Below are 14269 nucleotides of genomic sequence, written 5' to 3'. Positions count from 1 at the left end.
TTCATGAGGGACACAGAGAGAGAGAAGCAGAGACACATGGCAGAGGGAGAAGCAGGCTCCCTGCAGGGAGCTCGATGCGGGACTGGATCCTGGGATTCCGGGATCTTGCCTTGAGCCAAAGACGCTCAACCGCTGAGCCACCCAGGCACCCCTCACATAGTAATCTTTAGCATCAAACTACATCAGGTTATTCTGTTTCTCTCCCATTTTTTTCTCCTGCTAACTAAATTCAGGATAATGCTCTACTGTTACTAGATGATGGTCTAGAACTCTAGGTCAGACTTCTTTGACAGAGGAAGTTCCTTTTACCTTATTATCGTTGCTGATGGTGAGCTACCAATGGACAAAACACTGACAGCATTAACAGAGGATTCTGGTATTTAGCATAAAAGCAAATTAATTATTCCTTCCTGTACTATCTTTTATAATATTAATAATTCCAGAACTGAGGGAGAAATATGTAATCTGAAAAAGAATAAGTGGACTACATGCAGTAATCGGCATATAATTCTTTTGCAAATAATAATCTATCTTAGTACTAAAATGAAGAGAAGGCTGCCAAAAGACTTGAAATTGATGCACGAAACATTTTCACCCAGAGTTCAAAACTATCTATAAAAGCAGCAATTATTTTGTAATTTTAAAAAAATGAGTATAAAACTTATCCACAGGAAACAAGTACTCTACTAAAGGGAATTAGCAGAAAATCCAATGCTAAGTGACTCTGTATGAAGACTTCTGACTTTTTTTTTTTTTTTTTAAGATTTTATTTATTTATTATTCAGAGAGAGAGAGAGAGAGAGAGAGAGGCAGAGACACAGGCAGAGGGAGAAGCAGGCTCCGTGCACCAGGAGCCCGATGTGGGATTCGATCCCAGGTCTCCAGGATCACGCCCCGGGCCAAAGGCAGGCGCCAAACCGCTGCGCCACCCAGGGATCCCAAGACTTCTGACTTTTGTAACTAACCTCTTCTGCAGATCATTTTTCTCGGTTTGAGCTCTTTTCCACCACAAAGTAATTTTTTTTGTGTGTTTTTGATTCAAACAAAAGGAATACATTTTAGAAATATTGATAGTAATAGTTATAGAAGAGTGGATTATTTTTTTAAATAGCAATATAAAAAAATTTAAAAATAAAAATAATAATACATTCCAAAATTGTTCAAAAAAGGTAATTGGTTTGAACAAGGAGATGTTCATTTCCAGCAACTTAAAATAAAATCTAATGAAAGATATCAGAAAACATTAGAAATTAGGAACAATATTTAGGAAAATAAATTGACTACATTAAAAAGTCTTTATGGATTCTATTTTAAAATAATGTCTGTCTTACAGGTTTTTATATATCTGGGTTAAAAAGAGAATCTCTCAATAATACTAAAAAACAAACAAACAAAAAACAAACAGCAATGCTGCCAGACATATTCTTAATAGAATTTGGGGATAAGATTCACTAAGCATGGGAATAATGGTCAGCATATACTTTGTCTTTGTGACCCAGCCAAGTCACCTGCCTTGAAAAAAAAAGGGGGATAGGGACAGGAAGAGGTATTTTTAAATTTTCTATTCTCTGACCTAAAGCTTAAGGATTGAGAATTTAAACCAAATATAAAACTGAATAATGGTCCCCTAAGTCACCTTTACATATCATGAGGGCAGGATATGGACCTGTTTTTGCTGATACTTTATAATCCAGGATCTACTAGAGTGCTAGGAATATATGGCCTAAATATATTCTGAATGAATGAATGAATGAATGAATGAATGAATGAATACAAGTAGCTAGCAAGAACTGAAATCCAACAATTAAAGGAACATTTACAAAAATTAACAATAAGCAAAGAAAAGTTCTTGAGCTAAAATAAAATTTATCAATGTGGGGTGCCTAGATGGCTCAGTCGGTTAGGCATCCCACTCTTGGTTTTGGCTCAGATTGTGATCTCATGGGTCATGGGATTGAGCCCTGAGTAGGCTCCATGCTCAGCTGGGGTCTGCTTGAAGATTCTTTCCATTTGATCCCCCCCCCGCCCCCGTCCCCCCCACTCAGCTCGCGCTCTCTCTCTCTCTCTCTCTCCCTCTTTCTCTCTTAAATAGATAAATCTTAAAAAAAAAAAAAAGATTTACAGATGTGGACTGAACATTAGTTTGAAGCAAAATGAAGAAACTCATTATACCTATAGATATTCTATGATTTTTTTTTAAATTCCAAGAATACAGAAAAATATTTATAAGAATTGAGGAAAATATCCTTTTCATAACTTTTCAGTACAGGAGGAACAGACGCTGCTGAGGAGCATCCTAGGATTGGGACTGCTTTGGAAAGGTAGCTAAACATAACTTGGCCAAGAATAGAAGTGAGACATTTACTCTGAGATCTGTCCTACATTCACATAATAGGAGTTTGGTCACAGAGAAATTCCTGGCCTATGAATCACAGGACCATGTTCTTGGCTCAGCTATTTACTAATTAAGCATATCATTTCTTGGACCTCAGTTTTTTAAATCTAAACATTGCAGAGTTTAGATTCCTTAAGGGTGTCAACTTGGTGACCTGTGAGCTGAATCCAGACATATAGTTTTGTTTGGCAAGAATAAAGTAAAACTGCCTTTATTTGTAGGAGATATTATTATGTAGAGAGAAAATCCAGATAAACCTATAAACAAATTATAGAACTGATAAGTGAGTTTCATTGCACGAGACAAAGCCCACTTACAAAAATAAATAGTGCTTTTACATTCTAGCAATGACTAGTTGGGGGGGAAAAAGCATTAAAATTTTCTTATCAGACTCTTAGGAATAAATTTAGTGAAAGGTTTATTACGACTTATACACTGAAAACTACTATTACTTAGAGAAATTAAAGAAGGTCTAAATAAATAGATATATTAATAGATTGAAAAAGTTCAAAAAAAAAATAAATTTAAAAAATAAAATTAAAAATTAAAAAAAAGAAAAAGAAAAAGAAAAAGTTTAGGATTTCTAGATTTTAAGAATCCCCAAGTTTATCTATAGATTCAATCAAAATCCTAGCAGACTATTTTGTAGAAACAGACATGCTGATTCTAAATCTCTACATGGAAATACAAAAGAACTAGAATAGCTAAGAAAATGATGAAGAAGAAAAAAGTTGAAAGACAAATTAGCTTTGAGATATACCATAAATCCACAAATGTTAAATTAATGTACTATTATATAAGAAAAGACAAATCGGCAGAGAGAACAAAGTTCAGTGATCGATTCGCTAACGTATGGTAAATTGCATTTCAATGAAGTTACCAAAGAAATTAAGCAGGAAAATATTTTCAACAAATGTTGCCAGAAAAATTGGACTGTCTGTAGAAAAATAAAACAAAACAAACAAAAACCTTGCCATTCTTCCTAACACCATATATAAAAGTTAACTCAAAGTAGCTCACAGACCTAAATATAAAATCTAAAAAGGTACAGATCTAGAAGAAAACATAAGAGGATATCTGATTAATTGTACAGCAGCAAAGATGTCTTAGGAGGCACAGAAATCATTAACCACAAAAGAATAAATAGATAAATAGGACTTTATCAAAATTAAGCCCTACTTATCAAAAAATACTCTTAAGAAAATGAAAAGGCAGGTCACAGATTGGGGGAAGATATTCACAATATATATCTGATAAATGACTTTTATTCAAAATATAAAAGATATAAAATAAATATTATTACATATACAAGTCTTATATAAATATAAGACTTAAAATAGATAATTAAATCATTTTAATGGACACTTTACAAATGATATATGATTGGCTAACAAGTACATAAAAAGGAGTCCAAGATGATTAGTAAACAAAATAATGTAATGAAAACCTCAAGAAGGTACTTTACATCCATAGAATGGCTTATATTAAAAAGGTTGATCATACTAAGTATCGATGACAATGTTGATCAACTGGAAATCTTTTTTTTTTTTAAACATATATATATATATATGACATACAACTACTTTTGGCAAATGAGAATTTTTAATAAAATTTTTTTTTTTTAAACTTTTTTATTTATTTATTTATTTATTTATTTATTTATTTATGATAGTCACAGAGAGAGAGAGAGAGGCAGAGACACAGGCAGAGGGAGAAGCAGGCTCCATGCACCGGGAGCCCGACGTGGGATTCGATCCCGGGTCTCCAGGATCGCGCCCTGGGCCAAAGGCAGGCACCAAACCGCTGCGCCACCCAGGGATCCCAATTTTTAATAAAATTAACATACACTTTTACTAAGACTCGGAAATCATACCCTCCAGAATGAAAGCATATGTCCACAAGACTTGTATAAGAGTGTTCAAAATTACTTTATTCATAATAACTAAAAATGACTCAAGTGTTCCTCATCAGGAAATCATTAACCAAACTGTGGAAGAGTCACATTATGGACTTTACTTATAAATTAAAATAGCTATTGATACACACAGCAATATGCATACATCTCTAAAACATTATGTTGAGCGAAAAAAGCCAGGCAGAGGGTACGCTTATAATTCCATGTATTTTAGTTCAAGAACAGTAATACTACTGTAGAACAGGGATTAGCAAACTTTTTCTGTAAAGGGCCAGATATTAAATATTTAAGGTTTTGCGCTGCTAAGTTTTTAGTTATCTATATTCATTTGTTTTTGTCCAGAAAGCAAACAAGTAGTTTCTGGATCAAAGGAGACTACTACTACTTACAGCAGCAATAAATGGATAATTTCCCTACTCCCCATCCTCTTCCTTTTAGAGCAACGTGATGAAAGCCAAAAGTTTAGGCCTGTAATACAAAAAGGAGGTTTTTGTATCACAGGAGAGGAGCCCTATAATTATGTATCTGAGAGTTTATATAGAAACTGCAATGCAGCCGCCCTCCACTCCTGAAGGACATAAATCTTACCTCCCTAAAGTACATAAATCTTGACCAGGAAGAAAAGAGGAATGTTTCTAGTTTACAATCCTTTGAAATGAAAACAAATAGCTCTCAATTTCCTCTCCCTTTGCAATGTAAATATATACCCTTCAAATGTGTAGAGCAAACGTTTCTAGGGAACAAAAGGAGGCATTCTCTATCTTTATAGCTGGGCCAATTTTTCTTTGCTCAGGAGCCTGGATCTCTGCAGGATCATTGAAAAATCCAAAAAGGACTGCCCAAGTACAGGCCACAACGTCTGGGGCTCAACTACTCAGTTCTGCGCTTGAGCCATGAAATCAGCAGCACAAAATACGATGGAAAAAAAAAAAAAAGTGTGACTTTATTCCAACAATACCTATTTGCATACACAAGTAGTAGGCCCTATTTAAATAGCCTGAGCTGTAGTTTTGCTACCCCCTGTTCTAGAATGATAGAAATCACAGTAATGGTTTCCCTGAAGCTTATTGACTGACAAGAAGGTCAAGGGAACTTTCAAGAGTGGTGGAAATAGTCTTCATTTTGATTTGAAAGATCACTATATGGGTGTATGTATTTGTCAAAATTCATCAAACTATGGTGTTCAGAACTGTGCATTTTATTTTCGTAAAGTTTACCTGATTCCAAAAAAAAAAGACTACTGATTCCTACAGCCATTAAAAAGATAATAAAAGAATACCATGAACAAGTCTATGCTCATTAATTCAACAACCTAGACAAAATAGGTCAATTCCTTGAAAACCACAAACTGCCAAAATTCCACAAATATGAAATACTCTGAATAGCCATGTAACAATTAAAGAAATTTAATTCCCAATTTAAAAGCTCCTACAAAAGGTATCTCCAGGATAAAATGGTGTCCCCAGAGACGTCTACTAAACATTTAAAGAAGAATTAACGTGAATGTTACACAACCCTTTTCAGAATACAGAAGAGGAAGAAAGGCTGCCTCCCTTGTTTCATGGGGCCAGTAATTACCTCACACCAAAGCAGGCAAAGACAGTATAAAACCAAACAAAGCAAAACTAAAGACCAATGTTCCTCACATAAGCACAGAAACCTTTAACAAAATATTAGCAAGTAGAATTCAGAAATATCTAAAAGGTGATGCACATCATGATCAAGTGAAAACTTGATCCCAAGGATGCAAGGCTGATTTTTTTTTTTTTCAGAAAAAAAAAGGATGCAAGGCTGATTTAACATCGGAAAACCTATTTTTGTAATCCACCATCTCAACAAATCCCAAAGCACGAAAAATCAATTTGCCCTCAGATTTCATTTTCCAACACTAAATGCTGATGAAGTCTCCTATATTTAAGTGGTAAATAAAATACAGGATGTTCCTAATTTGAATTCTTACTGGAAACATATGCATCCTTACTCACATGTGCACACCTGACACACATCTATATCTACTCTTACACACAGATAAAATGAAAAAAAGAGGAAGGATATATTTTTTAAATGGTCATGTTTCTAGATAGTAGAATTATATATGGTTTGATTTTTCCATTTTTAAAGTATACTTTCTACGATGGGCCTAAATATTTAGAGTCAGGAAAAAAGCAAAAGAAAGTAATTTGAAGAGAGATGTGCACTGGTATTTCTCCTAAGTAATTTTTCTCATTTTTTTAAAAATCTTGAACATTATGTCAAATATTAATATGAATGACTCTATAAGTTCAAGAAACACTAAACTGTTTTCACAGATAATTCCCCTAAAATTTTATCTCTTTATAGGTATATTGTAAGGGCAATGCATGAGATATTTGACTACTGTGGCTTTAACGACTGACCACCAAACCAGGTTTAAACAGATTGCGAGATGGATTAACACTGACTTATTGAAGAAAATAATACAATTTCATGACATGAACTATTGCAGTCCTGTCATAAGGAATTACTCTTTTAAAATATATTTTAAAAGCACCAACTTTCCATTATGACAAATTAGGTGTCTTCCACAGATACATGCTATTACAAAAACACAAATGAAAAGTATATCGGTGGCTATTATTATACTAATATCCAGCATTAATATAATGTCCAGGAATCAGATTTAATTACAACGAAAGCCCCATGGCTTAGATCTGCCACTGCTTTCTTAAATAATCAATCTGAGAAGCTGAAATAGTGAGTCTAGGGCATCTTTACCAAATGGAAAATTATATTTTCATTAGCAATTACACATTGATTTCTTTTTTAAACGGACATTAATGAATAAAGCATGTATTTAATGTCATAGCATAGAATCCCAGATAACTGTCTTTCCCGGTTAATGTGTTTTATGTTTTCAAACAATTCCAACTCCCTCAATTTAAAACTGTAAATGTGACTTTCATTCATTGAATGAAGGAAGGTACAGAGGTTAACAGAAACATAACTCTAAAAGTCTTTCTTTCGTGGATCGTACAGGAAGTGTACACACACACACACACACACACACCCCCAGGGGTATGAGTGCTAGCAGGATATCCATTCATCCATCATAGAGAGGGTGCTAGAGAAGTAGAAGAGCAAAGGGAAAAGAACCACTTGAAAGAAAAATCGTCCGAATTGAGACATACCTTCTCAACCTTCTCTTTCTGCTTTGAACTCTTATTTATTCTGCCCTAGAAACTCTACCCAGACTCTAACAAAAATGACATCATCACAGGCTCAAGCTCTTACGTGTTTCCCACATACCCCCAAGGTCTGAAGCCTACATTCTGCAGGCTTCCCTGCCAGCAGGATTCTGGGCAGAAACTACCTAGGAGAAGTACTTGCATGAGATTTGCAAGGAAGAAGAAACACAAAAAGAACAAAAGCCATTATCTTTGAGCTTTAGACAGACCCTTGGTAGACGGAAGAAGTAAGGTTTTATTGACCTAATTTAGCATCTCACTATCCTCCTGCATACCAGCCACTTTGATGCTACAGGTTTCTGAGACCTCTGGTGGTGGTTTTCCTACAATTCTTACATATTCAGATTTCCCAAAAGAGGCCTTCCTGGGCTTCCGCTCCTCCTACCTTTCTGAAGTTGTGTGAATCTTTAATTCCACCTTTGATCCACAAACCAGCAATTTCATTTGGTTCGGCCTAAAAAGAATATAAAATGAGAAATTACTTTTAGTAAAAAAAAAAAATGTAACAATAACGTGGTCCATCTCCAAATGGGCCAACATTTCCATTTTAAATAAAAATGACCTGGAAAACATGTATTTCTTGTACATGGAAAGTATGTCTACCAAAGGTATAATTCTAACATCCTACACATCTCCTCTGCTATGGTGGAAGCATTCTTCTGTATTTGGCTTCTACAGCTCTTGATGAGCTTGGATCACTCATCTCCTACTTGCATACTCCAATCTTGCCCTGGATTCTGGAATAGTCCAGGCTGGATGAAAAATATGCTTATGTTACTTTAGTCACGCACGGGTACCCCTGTGCATGGATCCCACTCCTGATTTTACTAACAGAGCCACTTTCTTCTTAATTGTCCTTCTCTAATAAATCTGCAACTCTGCCATTTATTGATGTCCTGGCTACTTGTGGACAGATGCAGAAACTATGTGACTCAGTTCCACAGTATTGATCCTCTGATTCCCTGTCGCTTTGCTCTGCCTGCCTATCAGGACACGATTTTTTTTTTCATTTTGGATCTCACATTGTTGACGCACACAATCAATGCTGATGAAATAGTGCTATTGTGCACAGTGCCGAGTGTACTTCATTAATATTAAATGAAAGACTAGATGAAAAAAATGAAAGATTATTTGGAGCAGGCCCAGGTTACTGGGAAACTGGTGTAGGAACTTAAAAATATCTAGATAGAGCCTTTTAAACAAATTTACCTCAGAGATGCACCTCATGCAGGCACTTGATTGAGGTTAAGCCCAAGTCTTTGCTCGCTTGGTCAAAACTGACTCGAGATAGAGGTTAATTTTTTTTTCCATGAAAAAAATATAGACTTGGAAGGACAATGTGAGGTAATATGTATGGTCTTCATCCACATGGTGGAACTTGGCTGAACATCCTCTACCCTCTACCCCCTCTTTCGAAGCTTACAGGAAAGAGGAAAAAATGGAAGGAAACCAGCTTCCTTTATAAGACAACCTGACCTGGAAATTTTCTATATATTACTCCTGCTCATCTCCTAGTAGCCACTGTCATATGACCACACTCATCATTAAGGAAGTAGTTTCAAAAGGTAATGCCATGTGCTAAGCTCAAATTCAGGGGTTTTATTACAAAAATGAAGAAAGAGCAATGGTTCCTGGGGGAGTCTATGAGCAGGGTCTGACAGACATGGAATTTGAATTCAGCCCTAGGTGAAACCAAAGGCTTGCTTGTTTATTCTATCGTGTCATTGTACTTCTCCATAGTATTGGTTACAGGAGATCTAAAAATTTTAAACAGAGATGCAATATAGTCATATTTGTATTTTTGAATGAGTACTTTGAAGAAATCAGAAAGAGGTAGAGATACATTAGGAGGTTAAGGCAACAAATGATGGCTTAAAGTGCCATTTCTCAATCTTTTTGGTTTTAGGATGCCTTTACACTCCTAAAAGTCATTGAAGACCTCAAAGAACTTATGGTTGTCTGGGTTATACCTACTGATCTTTACCATATTAGAAACAAAAAGTGGGGGATCCCTGGGTGGCTCAGCAGTTTAGCGTCTGCTTTCGGCCTAGATCATGATCCTGGGGTCCTGGGATCGAGTCCCACGTCAGGCTCCCTGCATGGAGCCTGCTTCTCCCTCTGCCTGTGTCTCTGCCTCTCTCTCTCTCTCTCTCTCTCTCTCTCTCTCTATGTGTGTGTCTCATGAATAAATAAATGAAATCTTTACCAAAAAAAAGTGAGGAAATTTTCAAGCACAAGAGCATACAAACACATATGTTGTTAGTCATCAGGCTAATGATGTCACCACATGTCATGTAGTTTCTGAAAAATTCTGCTGAACATTTGGAAGACAATGTGAGTAAAACAGGCAAATAACATCTTAATATTATTTTGAAATAACAGGGTCTCCTAGATTATACTTTAGAAATACTGGCTTAAACTAATGTCATGTCAACAGAGATGTCAAGGAGAAATCATTAGAAGTGACAAGAGTTAGTGACCTCCTTCAATACGATAGAATTTACAAACACAACCTCCCTTTAGTATAGGTGGTTACTGTTTTAAAGATAACCTTTAAGGAACACTGTGCTAAATCCTTTAACTCTTAATTTTATTTGATCCTTACCTAAACCCTGTGATACGGTGCTATTAAGTTTTCCCACAGCCAATACATATAATTGTGTGTAGTGAACAATGTATGATTTCCTGGTTGACCAGAACCAAAGTTCTTTAAAGGCTAGTGAAATTTTGAATAAAAGCTGCTGGCCAATGCTTCGAAAATTACCCTGTGCCTTCAGGGAAGTTTGGTTTGGTTTGGTTTGGTTTGGTGTTCTCCATAGCAAGCCCTATGAGATTCTGGTGTCTGTTGCTTCTTCAGAGAATTGACTTCTGTTTTTTTTTTTTTTTTTTGGTTCTGGTTCTGACACTGTTCTTGTGCTGGTTATTCAACATTGCTTACTGCTCAACTTCTGTTCCATCTGTTTCTCCTGACTCTATCTTTAACCTAGATTCCATTCTTACTACTCAGTCAAACTTAGTTACTCAACACCTGTTCCGGCTTTTGTCCTATTTGTAACCCCCTCATTCTGGTATGTAAACTGAGTTTCCTATATTCCAACTGGCAATCTCGTTCAACTATCCTCAGATATTCAGAATTTTTATTTTGGTCATTATTTGCAAGGTGGCACCACAACTTTCTACTGCTCACAGTCATCCCAGGTTTAAACCTTTGATTTTTGACATTCACCTTCTGGGTCATTCACAGAGACAGGAAACTACAGGAGGAGAAAATGGGGCAAAACCCATTTTATGGAGGCACGTCCTCCGTAAAAGAAAAACTTGCTTCTTTTGACCTCTAGGCATTTCCATTAGAGTATGTGAATGTTTTGTTTGTCTGCAAAGTATGTTAGCCATAGTTATATGTTGTAACTATGAACTATATAATAAAGATCAGATTATGCTGAATGTTTGAAGTGATAGTGTTACTTAGAGAAAGACCTCCAGAACAGTGTCTTTTATAGTGATTTAAGAAAAGTAGCCATTTCCTCAGATAGCTACCAGAGGAAGCTTATTCAGAATAGTTTTTTTTTTTTTTTGCAATAGAAAATGTGTAGGCTCTTAAAAAAAAGGCAGCCAAAATATGATTATCATGAATAAATAAACAATAATTAATAATCAAATATCCAGTTATCATTTCCATTTCTCTGGTTTTCAACTTGTAGGTGACTTACATTTTTTTGTTGTATACATTTTGCTTGTTGGAATCAATATCCAAGTAAGTCCACATTTTGCAATCATTTGACATATCTCAAGTTTCTTTAAGTCTACAGATCCTACTGTTCTCTCTCTTTTTTCCTTTCATTTGTTCATTTAAAAAACCAGGTAGTTGGGATCCCTGGGTGGTGCAGCGGTTTGGCGCCTGCCTTTGGCCCAGGGTGCGATCCTGGAGACCCGGGATCGAATCCCACGTGGGAGCCTACTTCTCCCTCTGCCTGTGTCTCTGCCTCTCTCTCTCTCTCTCTGTGTGTGACTATCATAAATAAATAAAAAAATTTAAAAAAAAAGAAATATAAAAAAAATAGGTAGTTTTCTGTCTTTTAAAAAAATCTATTTATTTATTTTAAGTAATTCTACACTCAACATGGGGATTAAACTCATGACTCTAAGGTCAAGAATCTCATGCTTTACAGACTGAGCCAGACAGGGCACCCCACCCCCAACATACACACCAGGTAGTTTTCTTGTAGAATTTCCTATTGGATTGTGCTGGTTGCATCCCTATGGCGTCCCCTGCTTTTCCTATGGATTTATGGTTAGATCTAAATGCATTATCAGATTACTTTAGAGATGGTGTTGTGTAAATACCCATAGGAGTTATATCTGATTGCAATTTCTTTTTAAGATTTTATTGCTTTTATTCATGAGACAGGGGGAGAGAGAGAGAGAAAGAGAGGCAGAGACACAGGCAGAGGGAGAAGTAGGCTCCATGCAGGACTCGATCCCAGGACTCGATCAAACCCGATGTGGGACTCGATCCCAGGACCCCAGGATCATGCCCTGGGCCGAAGGTAGGCGCCAAACCACTGAGCCACCCAGTGATCCCCTGCAATTTCTTTTATAATCTTAGCTATTGATGATCATTTTTTCAGATTCCTTAACTAATTATATTTCTATTTTACTTCCTAATAGGGACACTTTCATAAAAAGAAGTTTCTCATCAAGTAACTACCCTAGAGTATAGTTATTTTTAAAAAGGCAGAATAAATGCATGATTTTCCCCTTTCTGCCCCTATTTACCAGAGGGAGCTTCCTAGACCCTCAACTGATAGCTTAGTAAATCACTGATAGCTTCTTTGCTTTCTGGCATAGTAAGAAATCTGAGCTTACTTTGGATTTTTCCTACCCTAGACCTAGACCTTTATTTCTCTAAAAATCCTTGACTCCTTTTAGGAAGAATATATAGTAGGAACCATAGTAGGGACAGTTGGGCTTCTCAGAGCTACTGAATTGGTCATTGTTTCTAGATCTTTTCAATGTATAGAATTAGGAAATATGGTTTTGTTTGATGGTTTTCAAGATATAACATATCAAGAAACTAGAGGAAGAAGAGCAAATTAAACTCAAAGCAAGCAGAAGAGAAGAAATAGCAAGAATTGGGATGGAAATCAATGAAATTGAAAAACAGGAAATCAGTAGCGAAAAATCAATGAGCTGAAAACCAAAAATTGGTTCTCTGATGAGTAAAACTTATAAGCCTTTAGCCAGACAAAGAAAAAAGAAAGGGACACGAATTAGTAATGACAGAAATGCAAAAGTGGACATCACTACATACCCCATGGACATTAATAGGATAATAAAGGAATACTATGAATAACTATAATACTGTGCCTATAAGTTTGACAACCTAGATGAACTAGACCAATCCTTTGAAAGACACAACCTGTCAAAACTCATGCAAGAGGAGCTAGACCATCTAAATAGGCCTATATTATAAATTGAATAATTGATGATCTTCCAAAAGAGAAAGCACCAGGGCCCGAAGGGTTGACTGGTAAAATCTACCAAATATTTAAGGAAGAAATTCTGCTAGTTCTACACAATCTCCTAAAGATAGAAGCTTTAGAATAATTTCTAAATCATTCCATGATATTAAAGATGAAGGGACAACATGGGCACAGTATATTCTTTGTGCCCTGAATGCCATCAGATACATGGTGTGAGGTACAGGTTAGCTTTATAATAAACATTTTTACTTTTTCCCAAAGTGCAGAAAAGAAACATGTATTGAAAAAAAGAAAGAACATTTATTGAACTTGCGATTTTAGCCAGGATAAAGCTAAATATGCCTATCATAACTTTTCATGATATATAGTTGCTTATAGCAGTTGTGACAAATAAATTAAAATTTTGTATAATTAGTTTTTGAAAATCCTTTTGTAGTACTTACTTTATACCAGGTACTGTCCTAAGAGCTTATGCATAATGTCCCACAATTAGGTCAGAAGTTAGCTTTTGTTTTTCTTTTTAATAAATTCCTTTGATAAAATGTAAGGTATTCTCCTCTACTTTGATGGAAGATTTTTAACATTGATGGATATTAAATTTTGTTAAGTCTTTTGTCCACATCAGTTGGATCATAGATATTTATTTTGTTAATATCATGAATTACAGGGCTTATTCTTTATTTTTATTACTTTTTTCTTTTAACCCTTTTTATTCCTCCACACATTCCTCTCTCCCCTGACTCTCCTCCTCTGGCAACCACAAGTCTGTTCTATCTATGACATTGTTTGTTTGGTTTTCTTAGAGTCCATGTATAAAAGAGATCATCTGATCTTTGTCTTTCTCTGTCTTATTTCATTTAACATGATGCCCTTGAGGTCCATCTATATTATTGCAAACATCAAGATTTCATTCCTTTTTTTTGGTGAATAATATTCCATTGCATATATATGCCATATCTTCCTTATCCATTCATCCATCAGTGGACACGTAGGTTGTTTCCATATTTTGGCTATTGTAAATAATATTTTAATGACCTGAGTGCATATATCTTTTCAAGTTAGTGGTTTTGTTTTCTTTGGATAAATACCCAGAAGTAGAATTGCTGGACCATACAGTAATTATATTTTTAATTTTTTGAGAATCTTCCATATTGTTTTCCATAGTGGATGCACCAATTTACATTCCTACTAACAGTGCACAAGGCTTCCCTTTTCTCCACATCCTTGCCACACTTAATTAATTAATTAGTTT

At 35.5% G+C, this 14269-nt stretch overlaps 1 long non-coding RNA gene across 2 annotated transcripts in view; it reads right to left on the bottom strand.

The window, feature by feature from the left end:
* The window catches only part of LOC121501443, a 554541-nt gene that overhangs the window by 99977 nt on the left and 440295 nt on the right, over positions 1-14269 (bottom strand). For both annotated transcript variants that reach the window (XR_005990606.1, XR_005990605.1), the window contains exon 6: positions 7920-7988. This is a non-coding gene — a long non-coding RNA (uncharacterized LOC121501443). The remainder of the gene's footprint in view (positions 1-7919; positions 7989-14269) is intronic.

The sequence above is a fragment of the Vulpes lagopus genome, chromosome 11, assembly GCF_018345385.1.
Source record: "Vulpes lagopus strain Blue_001 chromosome 11, ASM1834538v1, whole genome shotgun sequence".
NCBI lineage: Eukaryota > Metazoa > Chordata > Mammalia > Carnivora > Canidae > Vulpes > Vulpes lagopus.
The sequence above is the reverse complement of the archived record's forward strand: the minus strand, read 5'-3'. Positions and strand labels throughout refer to the sequence as shown.